The 20,200-nt window shown below is 39.7% G+C and overlaps 2 non-coding genes across 2 annotated transcripts; both read right to left on the bottom strand.

Moving 5' to 3' along the window:
* Positions 1 to 9,418: 9,418 nt before the first annotated feature.
* On the bottom strand, positions 9,419 to 9,526 carry LOC148577517 (small nucleolar RNA R71). The gene has a single exon (XR_015903403.1). It is a non-coding gene; the product is annotated as a small nucleolar RNA R71 (small nucleolar RNA).
* Positions 9,527 to 19,440: 9,914 nt separating this feature from the next.
* On the bottom strand, positions 19,441 to 19,547 carry LOC148577516 (small nucleolar RNA R71). Its single transcript, XR_015903536.1, has one exon. It is a non-coding gene; the product is annotated as a small nucleolar RNA R71 (small nucleolar RNA).
* Between the last annotated feature and the right edge of the window lie 653 nt (positions 19,548 to 20,200).

The raw sequence follows: 20,200 nt of genomic DNA, 5'->3' as shown, positions 1-20,200 counted from the left end.
GGGTTTGATGCTCAATTACATGTTTTCACCTATGATCATAATTTTCATGCAAGTTTGTAAAAATATTTAATAACTCAATTCAATTGTGGATTAGACTTGCTAGTCCTTAGCCCTTGTGCATATATGTTTCTTGGGAATTGATTTATTTTGACCAAGCACTTGCATTCATTTAGATAGTTGCATATAGGTAGATTGCATTTAGTTAGTTTCCATTGAATAAATGTTGATACCCTTTGTTTCTCTCTTGGCTTAAGCATGAGGACATGCTTGGTTTAAGTGTGGGGAGGTTGACAAACCCCATTTGTAGGGTTTATCTTGTATTGATTTTTGGGGATTTTATCACCTTTTACCCATATTTATTCAAGAAATAGCATGGTTTTGTATATTCTCCTTTAATTGTGCTTGAATGTGAAAACATGCTTTTTAGGACTCAAAATAGCTAAATTTAATTCACCTTGATTCTATTAGATGCCTTGATATGTTTGTTAAGTGATTTAAGGTTTAGGAGGCAAAGATTGGATCAAGGGAATGAAGAAAGAAGCATGTAAAGTTGGAGAACTCATGAAGAAATGAAAGAACCGGAAAGCTGTCAAGCCGACCTCTTTGCACTTAAACGACCATAACTTGAGCTACAGAGGTCCAAATGATGCGGTTCCAGTTGGGTTAGAAAGCTAACATCCGGGGCTTCGAAACGATATAAGATTTGCCATAGTTGCTAAACGTATGGTGGCGCGCACGCGCATAGTACGCGCACGCGCCGTTGCTGCCACCTGGTTCACTTAAAGCAAAACGTGGCCAGCGATTTTAGAAGCCTTGTGGGCCCAATCCAACTCATTTCTGATGTTATTTAAGCCAAGGATTGAAGAGGAATCAACATACTTTTAATCAATAGCTTAGTTTAGTAGTTAGAGTTAGTTTCTAGAGAGAGAAGCTCTCACTTCTCTCTAGAATTAGGATTAGGATTAGGTTTAGTTCTTAGATCTAGATTTTAATTCATCTTCTTCTACTTCTATCTTCTCAATTACTTGTTGTTACATTCATTCTTCTTCCATTCTTTTATTGTAATTTCCTTTATGTTGTTCTTATACTTTGTTGTAGATCTACTATTGTTCCTTCCATTTTCTTTCAATTCAATAAGAGGTAATTCATAATAATTGTTCTTCTTTGCTTTTCTATTGTTGATCTCTTGCCTTTGTAGTTAGATCTCTCTTTAATTCTTGCAATTTATGTTGTTTACTTTTATTGCCTTTTATGTGTTTGTTGAAATGCCTCTTCTAGATATAGTATAGATTTTGTTCCTCTTGGCCTAGGTAGAGTAATTAGTGACACTTGAGTTATCTAATTCCTTTGTTGATTGATAATTAGAAGTTGCTAATTGATTTGAATGCCTCTAAAGCTAGTCATTCCTTTAGGAGTTGATTAGGACTTGAGAAATCAAATTGATTCATCCACTTGACTTTCCTTTCTTTAGTAAGGGTTAACTAAGTGGTAGCAATGAACAATTCTCATCACAATTGAGAAGGATAACTAGGATAGGACTTCTAGTTCTCATATCTTGCCAAGAGCCTTGTTAGTTGTTAGTTTATTTTCTTTGCCATTTATATTTCTTGTCCAAAAGCTTAAAAACCCCAAATATAACTCACAACCGATAACAAGACACTTCATTACAATTCCTAGGGAGAACGACCCGAGGTTTAAATACTTCGGTTTATAGAATTTAGGGGTTTGTTACTTGTGACAAACAAATTTTTGTATGAAAGGATTATTGTTGGTTTAGAAGCTATACTTTACAACGAGATTTCAATTGTGAATTCTAAACCATCAAAAATCCAATCGTCAGTGCGTTTAGCACAAATTGCAGCGACGCGATCGCATGCCCCATGCGATCGCGTCATTCACTCTTTTTGCCCTCTGCGCGATCGCGTCATCCACGCGATCGCGTCAACCACCTTTTTCGCTCCAGCCACGCGACCGCGTGCTCCACGCGACCGCGTGGATTAAAAAATATAACCCCCCAGTCACGCGAAACCCCATCAGTCGCGACACCCCCCAACTCTTCTTCTCCCTCTCTTCTCCCCCAACCCTCAACCACCACCACCCAGCCACCACCGCGCCATCACCCAGACGCCGCCGACCACTCAGACGCCGCCGCCACCTACCACCCTCCCTCCTTCCCCCTTCTTTCTTCCTCTTTCTTCTTTCTCCTCCTCCGCCACTGCTCCCCACCGCGCCACCACCCACCGCCGCCAACCGTCCCAACCGCAACCCCCCTTCCACCAGCAACACCACCCCTTTCCCCCCTCCCTTCCTCTACCCCCATTACCCTCTCTTTCTCCCTGCCCCGAACAGCCGCGCCGCCGTGCTTACCACCACCTGCCGCCGTGCCCAGCACCGGACGCCACCATCATCACCACCCCCAGCCACCTTTCTGCCTATTCTCATTATTCGGCCTTCCAGGTTCCGCAACACGCAATCCCTTTTATCCATTCGTAGTTATTCTTATTTTTCCGTTTATGTTCATGTTTAGGCTAGTTAGATATGCATGTTGTAGTGGATTTTAGGTTGTTAGGTAGCCTAAGATGTGGTTAGTGGATTTAGGTCTGTTTACTTGCACTGTTCATGTTTTTATTTTATCAAATTTGCAAATCTGCTGTTGCTGTGATCTTGTTCATATGCTGTATTTCTTGTATATTGCTACTCTTTACACTGAATTTTCATGCTTATATTCATTATATGTAACTGCAGCTTGATTTTTTAATTCATATGAACTGTTTGATTGCTGTTTATTTTCTGGGAAAATCCAATTTTAGCCGGAATGCTACCCAAATTTTTATAAATCTTTTTGACTTTCATTCATGTTTTGATTTTGGAATCTTGAACTCTGTTTTCCTCTGCTTTAACCAACCCATTCATGAATGCCAAGGCATGCATTCTTATCCTCTTTGATTTCCTGGTTCCTAAACTGCAATTTTGATGTTTGATTCCTATTTTTGCTTTCTTTATCTCTATTTGCATCATCATCAAACTATTTTACTTGTTTGAATATGAGTTACCTATAGCTTCTACCTGTGATTACTTATTACTTGGACTATTTTCATTATGCCTCTTACTTTAACCCATTTTTCACTAACTCACTAATTTTAACTCTAACCAACCTAACCTTTTCAAAACTTCTTTTATTGCTTTTCTTTCACTTTCTTTTAACATTCTAACCAAGGCATGATGTTAATTTTTCTATTTAACTTGCATTCAATTACATTTTGGATTGTGATTTCTTCTTTTCAGACTTTTCACTCATATACAATCCTAAATGCACATTTTACTTAACTCGTATTCATTATCTTATTGCTCCTTTGCCACTTTGTGTTTTCTTTGATTATTTACCTATTTGCTTTCCTATTTTTATTATATCCTGGTTTTCTGTTTTTCAGGATGTCAGATTCCCAGAGAAGGGGAAAAGGCAAGGCCACTACTGGAAAAAGGAAAAGAGGAGAAGCCTCCGTGTCTATCATCGACCTCATACATGATGCCTCCTTGCGGGAGAAAGCCTTTACCCCGCAGGAGAAGGCCGACCAGCTACTTCCCGCCAATGACCCAGTAAAGTTTACAAACCGATACTGTGAGCTGAAGTATTCGGTGTTTGCAAACTCCAGGAACCTATACCTGGAGCGGACTTTGAAGATCCCAGAAGAACTCCAGCAATATACCTCTGATCAGATTAAGCAAAGAGGCTGGTTCTTTCTGGAGAGACCTCTGACTGAGGTTAATGCATCTTGGGTTAGGGAATTCTACTGCAACTACTTCAAAACTTCCCTAGATGCAGTGAACCTCAGAGGGAAGCAGATTCTGGTTACTGAGGAGGCAATAGAAGAGGTTCTGAAACTTCTGCCTAAGACTGATCAGACAGATGGCTATCAGAAAGCTGAGGAGGATATGCGCTATATGTGTTTTGACTGGGATGCAGTCAAGGCCCGGATTGCCCTTGACCCGTCAGTTCCTTGGATCATGGGTCAGAACACCACCATGCCCAAAGGGATCAAGCGGATTTACCTGAACGATGAGGCTCGGCTATGGTATCAGATATTCAGCAACTACATTATGCCGAGTACTCACGAGACTGAGATACCAGCCGCTATGATCACCCTCCTATGGTGTGTGATGGAGGGTAAGGACCTATACCTGCCACGCTTTATCCGGCACTACACGGCCAGGGTCCATGTTCGCGGCACTCTTCCCTTTCCCTATCTGGTTACCCAGCTAGGCCGTCGAGCTGACGTGCCATGGGAGGATGTTGATGAGAGGCCACCTACTGCAGAATGCAAGAAGATTATCCCGCACAGCAGGAACTTCCTGGCCTTGGGCTACAGACCTCCATTCCTGACTGCCACTGCTGATGATACAACTACACCATCTGCCAGTCCCTCTTCCTTCACTGCTGCACCACCTACCCCTGCCACCACCACTGCACCTCCACCTGCCACAGAGCCTGTCTATCATCTGGTGCACCGCTTGTTTTGACAACTTGACCAGATGGAGCGTCGCAACAAGCAACGCTATGAGCACCTGAAGCTGATGATACGATCCGGCGACATCCCCTCCGAGCCTGACACACCATCCGAGGCATCTGAGGAGGAGGCGGATGCGCCCGAGGCAAAGACCCATCCCCAGGGAGAGGCAGAGCAGGCAGACAACGAGCAGGCTGCACCATAGGCAGAGGTCCCACATCAGATCCAGGCTGTAGATCCTGAGATCCCCATTCAGACAGTCCCTCTTCTACAGCAGCCAAACCCCTAGCCAGCCACCACAGAGACACCAGCTACCATCCCTTCCAGTAATGACACCCCTTCACACCCTGCTTGAGTGAGCATCGGGGATGATGCTACATTTTAAGTGTGGGGAGGTCTCCTGATGCCAGGGTATTTTGGCCAGTTTCACTGACCTTTTCTTTACTGTTTTTAGGGTAGTTTCATGCATTTTCTTAGAAAATAAGCTAGTTTTGGGTAGATATTCACTTACATCTTGATTCAAGCATAAATTGTGCACTTTACATGATTTCATGAGGATTTTGCATGAATTATATGATAAATTGGATGATGCATGACTCATGACTTGGACTAGAACTTTAATGCACTTTGTTGCTTGATTTCAGGACAAAGGAAGCAAAGAAGAACCACGTTAGCGGTCACGTTAGTCCCACTAACGTGACCTCTAACGTGGAATGGGTGCTAACTTGCAAAGTTAATGAGAAATGTAATCGCCAATAACGCCCTCGAAGCCATCATAAGCCCACGTTAAGAGTCACGTTAACTAAGTTAACGTGAACTCTAACGTGGTAGAAGACAATAAGGCCAACGTTAGTGACACTCTCCTTTGTCACTAACGTTGGACCAAGCTCATAATTGGCCACGTTCGTTGCCACGTTAACTTAGTTAATGATGAGCGGATAATTTATACGCTTTTTGGCATTGTTTTTAGTATGTTTTTAGTAGGATCTAGTTACTTTTAGGGACGTTTTCATTAGTTTTTATGTTAAATTCACATTTCTGGACTTTACTATGAGTTTGTGTGTTTTTCAGTGATTTCAGGTATTTTTTGACTGAAATTGAGGGACTTGAGCAAAAATCAGATTCAGAGGTTGAAGAAGGACTGCTGATGCTGTTGGATTCTGACCTCCCTGCACTCAAAGTGGATTTTCTGGAGCTACAGAACTCGATATGGCGCGCTTCCAATTGCGTTGGAAAGTAGACATCCAGGGCTTTCCAGCAATATATAATAGTCTATACTTTGGCCAAGAATAGACGACGCAAACTGGCGTTCAACGCCAGCTCTCTGCCCAATTCTGGCGTCCAGCGCCAGAAAAGGATCCAAAACCAGAGTTGAACGCCCAAACTGGCACAAATGCTGGCGTTCAACTCCAAGAAGGACCTCTACACGTGCAACACTCAAGCTCAGCCCAAGCACACACCAAGTGGGCCCCGGAAGTGGATTTATGCATCAATTACTTATTTCTGTAAACCCTAGTGACTAGTTTATTATAAATAGGACATTTTACTATTGTATTAGACATCTTTGGACGCCTGGTTCTTAGATCAGAGGGGCTGGCCATTCGGCCTTGCCTGGACCTTTCACTTATGTATTTTTAACGGTAGAGTTTCTACACTCCATAGATTAAGGTGTGGAGCTCTGCTGTTCCTCAAAGATTAATGCAAAGTACTACTGTTTTCTATTCAATTCATCTTATTTCGCTTCTAAGATATTCATTCGCACTTCAACCTGAATGTGTTGAACATGACAATCATCATCATTCCCCATGAACGCGTGCCTGACAACCACTTCCGTTCTACTTTCGATTGAATGAGTGTCTCTTAGATCTCTTAACCAGAATCTTCGTGGTATAAGCTAGATTGATGGCGGCATTCAAGAGAATTCGGAAAGTCTAAACCTTGTCTGTGGTATTCCGAGTAGGATTCAATGATTGAATGACTGTGACGAGCTTCAAACTCGCGATTGCTGGGCGTAGTGATAGACGCAAAAGGATAGTAAATCCTATTCCAGCATGAACGAGAACCGACAGATGAATAGCCGTGCCATGACAGGGTGCGTTGACCATGTTCACTGAAAGGATAGGATGTAACCATTGACAAGGGTGATGCCTCCAGACGATTAGCCGTGCCGTGACAGGGCATTTGGATCATTTTCTCGAGAGAAGACCGAAAGTAGCCATTGACAATGGTGATGCATTACATAAAGCCAGCCATAGAAAGGAGTAAGATTGATCGGATGAAGACAGTAGGAAAGCAGAGGTTCAGAGGAACGAATGCAAATCTATGCGCTTATCTAAAATTCTAACCAATGAATTACATAAGTATTTCTATCCTTATTTTAGTATTATTTTCGAAAACCCCGTTACTATTTTATATCTGCCTGACTGAGATTTACAAGGTGACTATAGCTTGCTTCATACCAACAATCTCCGTGGGATTCGACCCTTACTCACGTAAGGTATTACTTGGACGACCCAGTGCACTTGCTGGTTAGTTGTGCGAAGTTGTGAACCATGGTATTGGCATCATGTTTTTGGCACCATTACCAGGGAAAGAAAGAGCGATAAATTTTACATAATCAAAGTGTAATCACAATTTCTGCGCACCAAGTTTTTGGCGCCGTTGCCGGGGATTGTTCGAGTTTGGACAACTGACGGTTCATCTTGTTGCTCAGATTAGGTAATTTTCTTTTTGTTTTATTTTCAAAAATTTTTCAAAATCTTTCAAAAATTTCTCCTTTGTTTTCGAAAAATTTCAAAAAAAAAAAAATTGTTTTCAAAAATATATTTTTCTTCAAAATTTTTAAGAATGAATTCTAGTGTTTCATATAACATGTTTTAGCTTGGCTGGCTATTAAGCCATGTCTAACTCCCAGGATTTTGATTGAGGACTATGAACTCATTGCTTCCTTTTTCCCAAATATTTTCGAAAAAAAATAAAAAAAATACAAAAAAATTTATAAAATCATAAAAATAAAAAATATTTTGTGTTTCTTGTTTGAGTCTTGAGTCATGTTATAAGTTTGGTGTCAATTGCATATTCATCCTGCATTTTTCAAAAATTCATGCATTCATAAGTGTTCTTCATGATCTTCAAGTTGTTCTTGGTAAGTCTTCTTGTTTGATCTTTGCATTTGCATGTTTTGTGTCTTTTCTTGTTTTTCATATTCATTCTTGAATTCTTAGTGTCTAAGCATTAAAGAATTCTAAGTTTGGTGTCTTGCATGTTTTCCTTGCATTAAAAATCTTTCAAAAATATGTTCTTGGTGTTCATCTTAACATTCATAGTGTTCTTGGTGTTCATCTTGACATTCATAGCATTCTTGCATGCATCACATGTTTTGATCTAAAATTCTCATGCATTGCATCATTTTTCTTGTTTTTCTCTCTCTTCATTAAAAATTCAAAAATCAAAAAAATATCTTTCCCTTTTTCTCTCTCATAAATTCGAAAATTAGATTTGACTTTTTCAAAAATTTTTAAAATCTAGTTGTTTTTATGAGTCAAATCAAATTTTCAATTTAAAAATCTTATCTTGTTCAAAATCTTTTTCAAAAATCAAATCTTTTTCATTTTTCTTAGTTATTTTCGAAAATTATAAAAATATTTTTCAAAAATCTTTTTCTTATTTTTATATCAAATTTTCGAAAATAACATTACCAATTAATGTTTTGATTCAAAAATTTCAAGTTTGTTACTTACTTGTTAAGAAAGTTTCAAACTTTAAGTTCTAGAATCATATCTTGTGATTTCTTGTGAATCAAGTCATTAATTGTGATTTTTAAAAATAAAATCTTTTTCAAAAACTAATTTCAATCATATCTTTTCAAAAATATCTTCTTATCTTACCTTTTAAAAAAAAAAACTTGATTTCAAAATATCTTCTCTAACTTCCCAACTCCTTATCTTTTCAAAATTTGTTTCAACCAACTAACTAACTTTTTGTTTGTTTCTCATCTTTTTCAAAACTACCTAACTAACTCTCTCTCTCTAATTTTCGAAAATATCTCGCCCCTTTTTTCAAAATTTCCTTTTAATTAACTAATTATTTCAATTTTTAAATCTTAATTTTCGAAAATTACTAACCTTTTTCAAAAACTATTTTCAAAAATCACTAACTCTTTTTCAAAAATTATTTTCGAAATTTTCCCTCTCTCATCTTATTCTATTTATTTATTCATCTACTAACATCTCTCCCTCACCCACCAAAAATCCGAACCCTCTCTCTCTCTCTTTCTGAGTTCAGATTTTTCTCTTCTTCTTTTCTTCTACTAACAATAAGGAACCTCTTTACTGTGACATAGAGGATTTCTCTTCTTTTCTTTTTCTCTTCTCTTTCTTATGAGCAGGGACAGAGAAAAAGGCATTCTTGTTGAAGCTGATCCAGAACCTGAAAGGACTCTGAAGAGGAAACTAAGAGAAGCTAAATTACAACAATCCAGAGACAACTTGATTGAAAATTTCGAACAAGTAAAGGAGATGACAGCCGAACCCAACAACAATGCAAGGAGAATGCTTGGTGACTTTACTGCACCAAATTCCAATTTACATAGAAGAAGCATCTCCATTCCTACCATTGGAGCAAACAATTTTGAGCTGAAACCTCAATTAGTTTCTCTGATGCAGCAGAACTGCAAGTTTCATGGACTTCCATCCGAAGATCCTTTTCAGTTCTTAACTGAATTCTTGCAGATCTGTGATACTGTTAAGACTAATGGAGTAGATCCTGAAATCTACAGGCTCATGCTTTTCCCATTTGCTGTAAGAGACAGAGCTATAATATGGTTGGACTCTCAACCTAAAGATAGCCTGAACTCTTGGGATAAGCTGGTCACGGCTTTCTTAGCCAAGTTCTTTCCTCCTCAAAAGCTGAGCAAGCTTAGAGTGGATGTTCAAACCTTCAAACAAAAAGATGGTGAATCCCTCTATGAAGCTTGGGAAAGATACAAGCAGCTGACCAAAAAGTGTCCTTCTGACATGCTTTCAGAATGGACCATCCTGGATATATTCTATGATGGTTTATCTGAGCTATCAAAGATGTCATTGGATACCTCTGCAGGTGGATCTATTCACCTAAAGAAAACGCCTGCAGAAGCTCAAGAACTCATTGACATGGTTGCTAATAACCAGTTCATGTACACTTCTGAGAGGAATCCTGTAAGTAATGCGACGCCTATGAAGAAGGGAGTCCTTGAAGTTGATACTCTGAATGCCATATTGGCTCAGAACAAAATATTGACTCAGCAAGTCAATATGATTTCTCAGAGTCTGAATGGAATGCAAGCTGCATCCAACAGTACTCAAGAGGCTTCTTATGCAGAAGAAGCTTATGATCCTGAGAACCCTGCAATAGCAGAGGTGAATTACTTAGGTGAACCTTATGGAAACACCTATAACTTATAATGGAGAAATCATCCAAATTTCTCATGGAAGGATCAAAAGCCTTAACAAGGCTTTAATAATGGTGGAAGAAATAGGTTTAGCAATAGCAAGCCTTTTCCATCATCCACTCAGCAACAGACAGAGAATTCTGAGCAGAATCCATCTAGCTTAGCAAACTTAGTCTCTGATCTATCTAAGGCCACTGTGAGTTTCATGAATGACACAAGGTCTTCCATTAGAAATTTGGAAGCACAAGTGGACCAGCTGAGTAAAAGGATCACTGAAATCCCTCCTAGTACTATCCCAAGCAATACAAAAGAGAATCCAAAAGGAGAGTGCAAGGCCATTGACATAAGCACCATGGCCGAACCTGTAAAGGAAGGAGAGGACGTGAATCCCAAGGGGGAAGACCTCCTGGGACGTCCAGTGATCAATAAGGAGTTTCCCTCTGAGGAACCAAAGGACTCTGAGGCTCATATAGAGACCATAGAGATTCTATTGAACCTCCTTATGCCATTCATGAGCTCTGATGAGTATTCCTCTTCTGAAGAGAATGAGGATGTTACTGAAGAGCAAGATGCCAAGTTCCTTGGTGCAATCATGAAGCTGAATGCCAAATTATTTGGTATTGATACTTGGGAAGATGAACCTCCCTTGTTCACCAATGAACTAAGTGATCAGAATCAACTGACACTGCCTCAGAAGAGACAGGATCCTGGAAAGTTTATAATACCTTGTACCATAGGCACCATGATCTTTAATGCTCTGTGTGATCTTGGTTCAGGGATAAACCTCATGCCTCTCTCTGTAATAGAGAAACTGGGAATCTATGGGGTGCAAGCTGCTAAAATCTCATTAGAGATGGCAGACAATTCAAGAAAACAGGCTTATGGACAAGTAGAGGACGTGTTAGTAAAGGTTGAAGGCCTTTACATCCTTGCTGATTTCATAGTCCTAGACACTGGAAAGGAAGAGGATGAATCCATCATCCTAGGAAGACCTTTCCTAGCCACAGCAAGAGCTGTGATTGATGTGGACAGAGGATAATTGATCCTTCAATTAAATAAGGACAACCTTGTGTTTACAACTCAAAAATATCTCTCTGCATCCATGGAGAGGAAGCAGAAAAAGCTTCTCTCAAAGCAGAGTCAAACAAAGCCCCCACAGTCAAACTCTGAGTTTGGTGTTGGGAGGCCACAACCAAACTCTAAGTTTGGTGTTGAACTCCCATATCCAAACTTTAAGTTTGGTGCTGGAGAGTCTCAACAAAGCTCTGCACATCTGTGAGGCTCCATGAGAGCCCACTGTCAAGCTACTGACATTAAAGAAGCGCTTGTTGGGAGGCAACCCAATTTTTATTTATCTAACAATATTTTTCTTAGTTATATGTCTTTATAGGTTCATGATCATGTGGAGTCACAAAATAAATATAGAAATTGAAAATGGAATAAAAAACAGCAGAAGAAAAATCACACCCTGGAGGAAGCATCTGCCTGGCGTTCAACGCCAGAACAGAGCATGGTTCTGGCGCTGAACGCCCAAAATGGGCAGTGTCTGGGCGCTGAACGCCCAAAATGGGCATCATTTGGGCGCTGAACGCCAGAAATGCACCCTGGAGAGGAGCTGGCGCTGAACGCCCAGAACAAGCATGGTTCTGGCGTTCAACGCCAGAAATGGCCAGTAAATGGGCGTTGAACACCCAAAATGGGCACCAACCTGGCGCTGAACGCCCAGAGTTGTGTGCAAGGGCATTTTACATGCATAATTTGGTGCAAGGTTGTAATTCCTTGAACACCTCAGGATCTGTGGACCCCACAGGATCATCTCAGGATCTGTGGACCCCACAGGATCCCCACCTACCTCCACTCACTTCTTTTCACCCCTCTTTCACACAATCCCATAAACACTCTTCCCCAAAACCCTTCACTAATCACCTCAATCCCTCTTCCCCATAACCTACCTTCAAAATTCAAAATCAATTTCCCACCCAAACCCACCCTACATGGCCGAAACTTAACCCCCCTCCCTCCCCTATATAAAGCCTTCCATTCTTCCTCATTTTCACACAACACAACCCTCTCTTCTCTTCTTGGCCGAAACACAACCCCTTCTCCCTCTCCTCCATTTTTTTCTTCTTCTTCATCTATTCTTTCTTCTCTTGCTCGAGGGCGAGCAAAATTCTAAGTTTGGTGTGGTAAAAGCATAAGATTTTTGTTTTTCCATTACCATTGATGGCACCTAAGACCGGAGAATCCTCTAGAAAGGGGAAAGGGAAGACAAAAGCTTCCACATCCAAGTCATGGGAGATGGAAAGATTCATCTCCAAAGCTCATCAAGACCACTTCTATGATGTTGTGGCCAAGAAGAAGGTGATCCCTGAGGTCCCTTTCAAACTCAAAAGAAATGAGTATCCGGAGATCCGACATGAAATTCAAAGAAGAGGTTGGGAAGTTCTAACAAATCCCATCCAACAAGTCGGCATCCTAATGGTTCAAGAGTTCTATGCCAATGCATAGATCACCAAGAACCATGATCAAAGTAAGAACCCGGATCCAAAGAACTATGTTACAATGGTTTGGGGGAAATACTTAGATTTTAGTCCGGAAAATGTGAGGTTGGCGTTCAACTTTCCAAACATGGAAGAGAACGCACGCCCCTACACAAGGAGAGTCAACTTTGATCAAAGGTTGGACCAAGTCCTTATGGACATATGTGTAGAAGGAGCTCAATGGAAGATTGACTCCAAAGGCAAGCCGGTTCAACTAAGAAGATTGGACCTCAAGCCTGTAGCTAGAGGATGGTTAGAGTTCATTCAATGCTCAATCATTCCCACTAGCAACCGGTCTGAAGTTACTATAGACCAGGCCATCATGATCCATAGCATCATGATTGGAGAAGAGGTGGAAGTTCATGAGATTATACCTCAGGAACTTTACAAGGTGGCTGACAAGTCCTCCACTATGGCAAGGTTAGCCTTTCCTCACCTCATTTGTCACCTATGCAATTCGGCTGGGATTGACATAGAGGGAGATATCCTCATTAAAGAGGACAAGCCCATCACTAAGAAAAAGATGGAGCAAGCAAGAGAGCCCATTCATGGAGCTCAAGAGGCGTATGAAGCTCATCACCATGAGATCTCGGAGATGCCTCAAATGCACTTTCCTCCACAAAACTATTGGGAGCAAATCAACACCTCCCTAGGAGAATTGAGTTCCAATATGGGACAACTAAGGGTGGAACATCAAGAACACTCCATCATCCTTCATGAAATAAGAGATGATCAAAAAGCAATGAGGGAGGAGCAACAAAAACAAGGAAGAGACATAGAAGAGCTCAAGGACATCATTGGTTCCTCAAGAAGGAAACGCCACCATCACTAAGGTGGATTCATTTCTTGTTCTTATTTCTTCTGTTTTTCATTTTCTATGTTATGTGCTTATCTATGTTTGTGTCTTCATTACATGATCATTAGTAGTTAGTAACTATGTCTTAAAGTTATGAATGTCCTATGAATCCATCACCTCGCTTAAATGAAAAATGTTTTAATTCAAAAGAACAAGAAGTACATGAGTTTCGAATTTATCCTTGAACTTAGTTTAATTATATTGATGTGGTGACAATGCTTCTTGTTTTCTGAATGTATGCTTGAACAGTGCATATGTCTTTTGAAGTTGTTGTTTAAGAATGTTAAATATGTTGGCTCTTGAAAGAATGATGACTAGGAGACATGTTATTTGATAATCTGAAAAATCATAAAAATGATTCTTGAAGCAAGAAAAAGCAGCAAAGAACAAAGCTTGCAGAAAAAAAATAGGCGAAAAAAAAAAAGCAAGCAGAAAAAGCCAAAAGCTCTTAAAACCAAGAGGCAAGAGCAAAAAGCCAATAACCCTTCAAACCAAAAGGCAAGGGCAAATAAAAAGGATCCCAAGGCTTTGAGCATCAGTGGATAGGAGGGCCTAAAGGAATAAAATCCTGGTCTAAGCGGCTAAACCGAGCTGTCCCTAACCATGTGCTTGTGGCGTGTAGGTGTCAAGTGAAAACTTGAGACTGAGCGGTTAAAGTCAAGGTCCAAAGCAAAAAAAGAGTGTGCTTAAGAACCCTGGACACCTCTAATTGGGGATTTTAGCAAAGCTGAGTCACAATCCGAAAAGGTTCACCCAATTATGTGTCTGTGGCATTTATGTATCCGGTGGTAATACTGAAAAACAAAGTGCTTAGGGCCACGGCCAAGACTCATAAAATTGCTGTGTTCAAGAATCATCATACTAAACTAGGAGAATCAATAACACTTTCTGAACTCTGAGTTCCTATAGATGCCAATCATTCTGAACCTCAATGGATAAAGTGAGATGCCAAAACTATTCAAGAGGCAAAAAGCTATAAGTCCCTCTCATTTGATTGGAGCTATGTTTCATTGATAGTTTGGAATTTATAGTATATTCTCTTCTTTTTATCCTATTTGATTTTTAGTTGCTTGGGGACAAGCAACAATTTAAGTTTGGTGTTGTGATGAGCGGATAATTTTTACGCTTTTTGGCATTGTTTTTAGTATGTTTTTAGTAGAATCTAGTTACTTTTAGGGACGTTTTCATTAGTTTTTATGTTAAATTCACATTTCTGGACTTTACTATGATTTTGTGTGTTTTTCTGTGATTTCAGGTATTTTCTGACTGAAATTGAGAGACTTGAGCAAAAATCAGATTCAGAGGTTGAAGAAGGACTGCTGATACTGTTGGATTCTAACCTCCCTGCACTCAAAGTATATTTTCTGGAGCTACAGAACTCGAAATGGCGCGCTTCTAATTGCGTTGGAAAGTAGACATCCAGGGCTTTCCAGAAATATATAATAGTCCATACTTTGGCCAAGAATAGACGACGCAAACTGGCATTCAACGCCAGCTCTCTGCCCAATTCTGGTGTCCAGCGCCAGAAAAGGATCCAAAACCAGAGTTGAACGCCCAAACTGGCACAAATGCTGGCGTTCAACTCCAAGAAGGACCTCTACACGTGCAACACTCAAGTTCAGCCCAAGCACACACCAAGTGGGCCCCGGAAGTGGATTTATGCATCAATTACTTATTTCTGTAAACCCTAGTGACTAGTTTATTATAAATAGGACCTTTTACTATTGTATTAGACATCTTTGGATGCCTGGTTCTTAGATCAGAGGGGCTGGCCATTCGGCCATGCCTGGACCTTTCACTTATGTATTTTTAACGGTAGAGTTTCTACATTCCATAGATTAAGGTGTGGAGCTCTGCTGTTCCTCAAAGATTAATGCAAAGTACTATTATTTTCTATTCAATTCATCTTATTTCGCTTCTAAGATATTCATTCGCACTTCAACCTGAATATGATGAACGTGACAATCATCATCATTCCCCATGAACGCGTGCCTGACAACCACTTCCGTTCTACTTTCGATTGAATGAGTGTCTCTTAGATCTCTTAACTAGAATCTTCGTGGTATAAGCTAGATTGATGGCGGCATTCAAGAGAATCCGGAAAGTCTAAACCTTATCTGTGGTATTTCGAGTAGGATTCAATGATTGAATGACTGTGACGAGCTTCAAACTCGCGATTGCTGGGCGTAGTGACAGACGCAAAAGGATAGTAAATCCTATTCCAGCATGATCGAGAACCGACAGACGAATAGCCGTGCCGTGACAGGGTGCGTTGACCATGTTCACTGAAAGGATAGGATGTAACCATTGACAAGGGTGATGCCTCCAAACGATTAGCCGTGCCCTGACAGGGCATTTGGATCATTTTCCTGAGAGAAGACCGAAAGTAGCCATTGACAATGGTGATGCATTACATAAAGCCAGCCATAGAAAGGAGTAAGAATGATCGGATGAAGACAGCAGGAAAGCAGAGGTTCAGAGGAATGAATGCATCTCTATGCGCTTATCTAAAATTCTAACCAATGGATTACATAAGTATTTCTATCCTTATTTTAGTATTATTTTCGAAAACCCCATTTCTATTTTATATCTGCCTGACTGAGATTTACAAGGTGACTATAGCTTGCTTCATACCAACAATCTCCAAGGGATTCGACCCTTACTCACGTAAGGTATTACTTGGACGACCCAGTGCACTTGCTGGTTAGTTGTGCGAAGTTGTGAACCATGGTATTGGCATCATGTTTTTGGCGCCATTACCAGGGAAAGAAAGAGCGATAAATTTTACATAATCAAAGTGTAATCACAATTTCTGCGCACCAAGTTTTTGGCGCCGTTGCCAGGGATTGTTCGAGTTTGGACAACTGACGGTTCATCTTGTTGCTCAGATTAGGTAATTTTCTTTTTGTTTTATTTTCAAAAATTTTTCAAAATGTTTCAAAAATTTCTCCTTTGTTTTCGAAAAATTTCAAAAAAAAAAAATTATTTTCAAAAATATATTTTTCTTCAAAATTTTTAAGAATGAATTCTAGTGTTTCATATAACATGTTTTAGCTTGGCTGGCTATTAAGCCATGTCTAACTCCCAGGATTTTGATTGAAGACTATGAATTCATTGCTTCCTTTTTCCCAAATATTTTCGAAAAAAATTAAAAGAAAATACAAAAAAATTTATAAAATCATAAAAATAAAAAATATTTTGTGTTTCTTGTTTGAGTCTTGAGTCATGTTATAAGTTTGGTGTCAATTGCATATTCATCCTGCATTTTTCGAAAATTCATGCATTCATAAGTGTTCTTCATGATCTTCAAGTTGTTCTTGGTAAGTCTTCTTGTTTGATCTTTGCATTTGCATATTTTGTGTCTTTTCTTGTTTTTCATATGCATTCTTGAATTCTTAGTGTCTAAGCATTAAAGAATTCTAAGTTTGGTGTCTTGCATGTTTTCCTTGCATTAAAAATCTTTCAAAAATATGTTCTTGGTGTTCATCTTAACATTCATAGTGTTCTTGGTGTTCATCTTGACATTCATAGCATTCTTGCATGCATCACATGTTTTGATCTAAAATTCTCATGCATTGCATCATTTTTCTTGTTTTTCTCTCTCTTCATTAAAAATTCAAAAATAAAAAATATCTTTCCCTTTTTCTCTCTCATAAATTCGAAAATTAGATTTGACTTTTTCAAAAATTTTTAAAATCTAGTTGTTTTTATGAGTCAAATCAAATTTTCAATTTAAAAATCTTATCTTGTTCAAAATCTTTTTCAAAAATCAAATCTTTTTCATTTTTCTTAGTTAGTGACAAAAGTAAGTGTCACTAACGTTCTCGATGGATGGGCAAGCTTACGTTAAAAGCCACATTAACTAAGTTAACGTGGACTCTAACGTAGGGAAGGGGGAAGCTTATTAACGTTATTGGGAAAGGTAAGTCCCAATAACGTATGCGAAGGACCAAGAGGCAACGTTAGTGGTAACGTTTGTGCCACTAACGTTGAGGTTAACGTGGCTCATACTTGGGTGAGCAACGTTAGTGAAAAAGGTGATTGTCACTAACGTTTTCGAACCCACACTTTCACTTAACGTTGACACCACTAACGTCCTGAGCTAAAAGTCCCTACCTACTTCACACTTTCTCTCTGCAAGCAAAGCTAAGCACAATGAAGAAGATAACTGCTTCAAACTCAGGATCCAAAGGCCCATACCCAAGGCTTGAAGAGCCAACTAGAAGATCAGAAGAGTAGTATATATAGGAGTAGCTTTGAATTAGTTTAGGGAGCTGGAAACTTTAGGGAGCCTTTGGCATAGAACTACTCTCTGTATTTACTTTCTCTAGATTTCTAGTTTTACTTTCAACATGTATTCTCCATCTTTGTTTTCATTTTCCAGAGCTATGAACAACTAAACCCCTTTCATTGGGTTAGGGAGCTCTGTTGTAATTTGATGGATCAATTTTAGTTTTCATTCTCCTTCTTCTATCTTTTCTCTTGATTTTACTAGAAAGCTTTTGATCTTCATCCAATTGGGTAGTTATCTTGGAATAGAAGGTATTCATACATGGATCTCTTCTGAACCTTGAAAGAGGAATGAAGGGATCATGCTAGAAATGCTTTCTCATGCTGGACCAAATTGGGTGTGGATGGATATGTGACTATAATCCTTCCAACACTTGATTTGGGAAATGCATGTCGTATAATCAGTGACCATACTTCATCTCTTCTCATGAGCAATTGACCAAGGAATTGGCTATTGATCAAGATTTGAGAGATTGAATTACAAGGAATTGTAATTCGATCACTTAAGATTGCCAAGGAGATCAATGAATGCATTGATTGAGGAAGAGATGAAAATGAACTTGATCCGGAGAACGCAACATCTCCTGAGCCCAATGAACTCCCCATTTCTGATCTTACCCATTCTCTTTAATTTCTGCCATTTACTTTTATGAGCAATTACCCCATTCCCATTTAAGATTCTGCAATTTACTTTCCGCCATTTACATTCAGCTTTTTATTTCCAGCATTTACTGTTTCCACTATTTACTTTCCCGCCATTTAATTTTCTGCAAATCTCAACTCAAATTCTGGTTCGCTCAACTAGAACATTTCTTTAATTAAAGTTGCTTGATCAATCGATCTCTGTGGGATTCGACCTCACTCTATTGTGAGTTTTTACTTGACGACGAATTCGGTACACTTGCCAAAGGAAATTTGTTGCGAGACAAGTTTTCCACGTATCAAGTTTATGGCGCCGTTGCCGGGGATTGATTTTGAATCAACAATGATTAAATTGGAGGATAACTAGAATGAGCATTTTTAGTTTGTTTGATTTAATTTTCTGTTTGAGCAATTTACTTTCAGTTTTAGTTAATTTCTTCCCTTACCCCTACTTTTTCGTTTTTTTTAGTTATTTACAATTCAGTTCACTAACCCACTAACTGTTTGATATATTGCATCACTCACACTAACAGTAATTCTAACAGAAATACTTTCTGCATCTATTTTCCTTGCTTGTGCTTTGTTGGTTGTATGACAGGGAGAAGAAGCGGAGCTTCAACTTCCTTTGATTCTGAACCTGAGAGGACCTTCTTTAGATTAAAGAGGGAAGCAAGAGAAAAATGAGTAGTTGGTGCCGAGGAAGAGGAGGAATACTTTGAACCAAACATGGAAGAAAACATGGAAAACCATCATGAAGAAGAGGCTCACAACCATGGCAGAGAAGGTCGAGCAAATCATGCTGGGGAGGAGAGAAGAGTTTTAGGCTCTTACATCAACCCAAACACGGGAAACTGTGGAAGTAGCATTCAAAAGCCAACCATCCATGCCAACAATTTTGAACTAAAATCACAGCTCATCACCCTTGTTCAGAACAACTGTTCATTTGGAGGAGGCGTCCAAGAAGACCCCAATCAACATCTAACCACCTTCCTGAGGATATGTGACACGGTGAAGTCTAATGGTGTTCATCCTGACGCCTATAGAATGCTCTTATTTCCATTCTCACTCAAGGATAAGGCAGCCAAGTGGCTGGAGTCTTTTCCGAAGGAGAGTTTTACAACTTGAGAAGATGTGGTGAACAAATTTTTAGCCAGATTCTATCCTCCCCAAAGAATCAACAGGCTAAGAGCTGAGGTCCAAACTTTCAGGCAACAAGATGGTGAGACTCTATATGAAGCATGGGAGAGGTTTAAGGACCTGACAAGGAGGTGTCCACCAGATATGTTCAATGAATGGGTGCAGCTACACATTTTCTATGAAGGCCTTTCTTATGAATCAAAGAAAGCAGTAGACCACTCATCCGGGGGATCTCTGAACAAGAAGAAGACCATTGAGGAGGCCATAGATGTTATTGAAACTGTAGCAGAAAATGACTATTTCTATGCTTCTGAAAGAGGGAACACTAGAGGAGTGATGGAGCTAAACAATGTAGATGCTCTGCTGGCCCAAAATAAGCTCATTACCAAGCAGCTGGCTGACCTAACCAAGAAGATGGAGAGGAACCAAGTAGCAGCAATCACCACTTCATCAGCAACCCAAGAAGGAGTGAATGAAGAAGCAGAGGGTAGTCAGGAGCAAGCCAACTACATTGGGAATTCATCTAGGCAAAACCATAATCCATACTCCAAGACCTACAACCCTGGTTGGAGGAATCACCCAAACTTTGGGTGGGGGAATCAATAAGATCAAGGCCAAGATCAGAGACATCACAACCCCAACAACAATGCAGCTCACCAACAATTTACACAGAGAACATATCAACACCACCATGACAACACCTCTCCACATCCATATCAAAACCAAAATAACACTCCTCATCCTTCTACCTCTAATCCCAATCCACCATCATTTGATGACAGACTCTCAAGGATTGAGAATC

Source organism: Arachis ipaensis, chromosome B1 (genome assembly GCF_059453495.1).
Source record: "Arachis ipaensis isolate K30076 ecotype BB chromosome B1, ASM5945349v1, whole genome shotgun sequence".
Classification (NCBI taxonomy): Eukaryota; Viridiplantae; Streptophyta; class Magnoliopsida; order Fabales; family Fabaceae; genus Arachis; species Arachis ipaensis.
The sequence above is the reverse complement of the archived record's forward strand: the minus strand, read 5'-3'. Positions and strand labels throughout refer to the sequence as shown.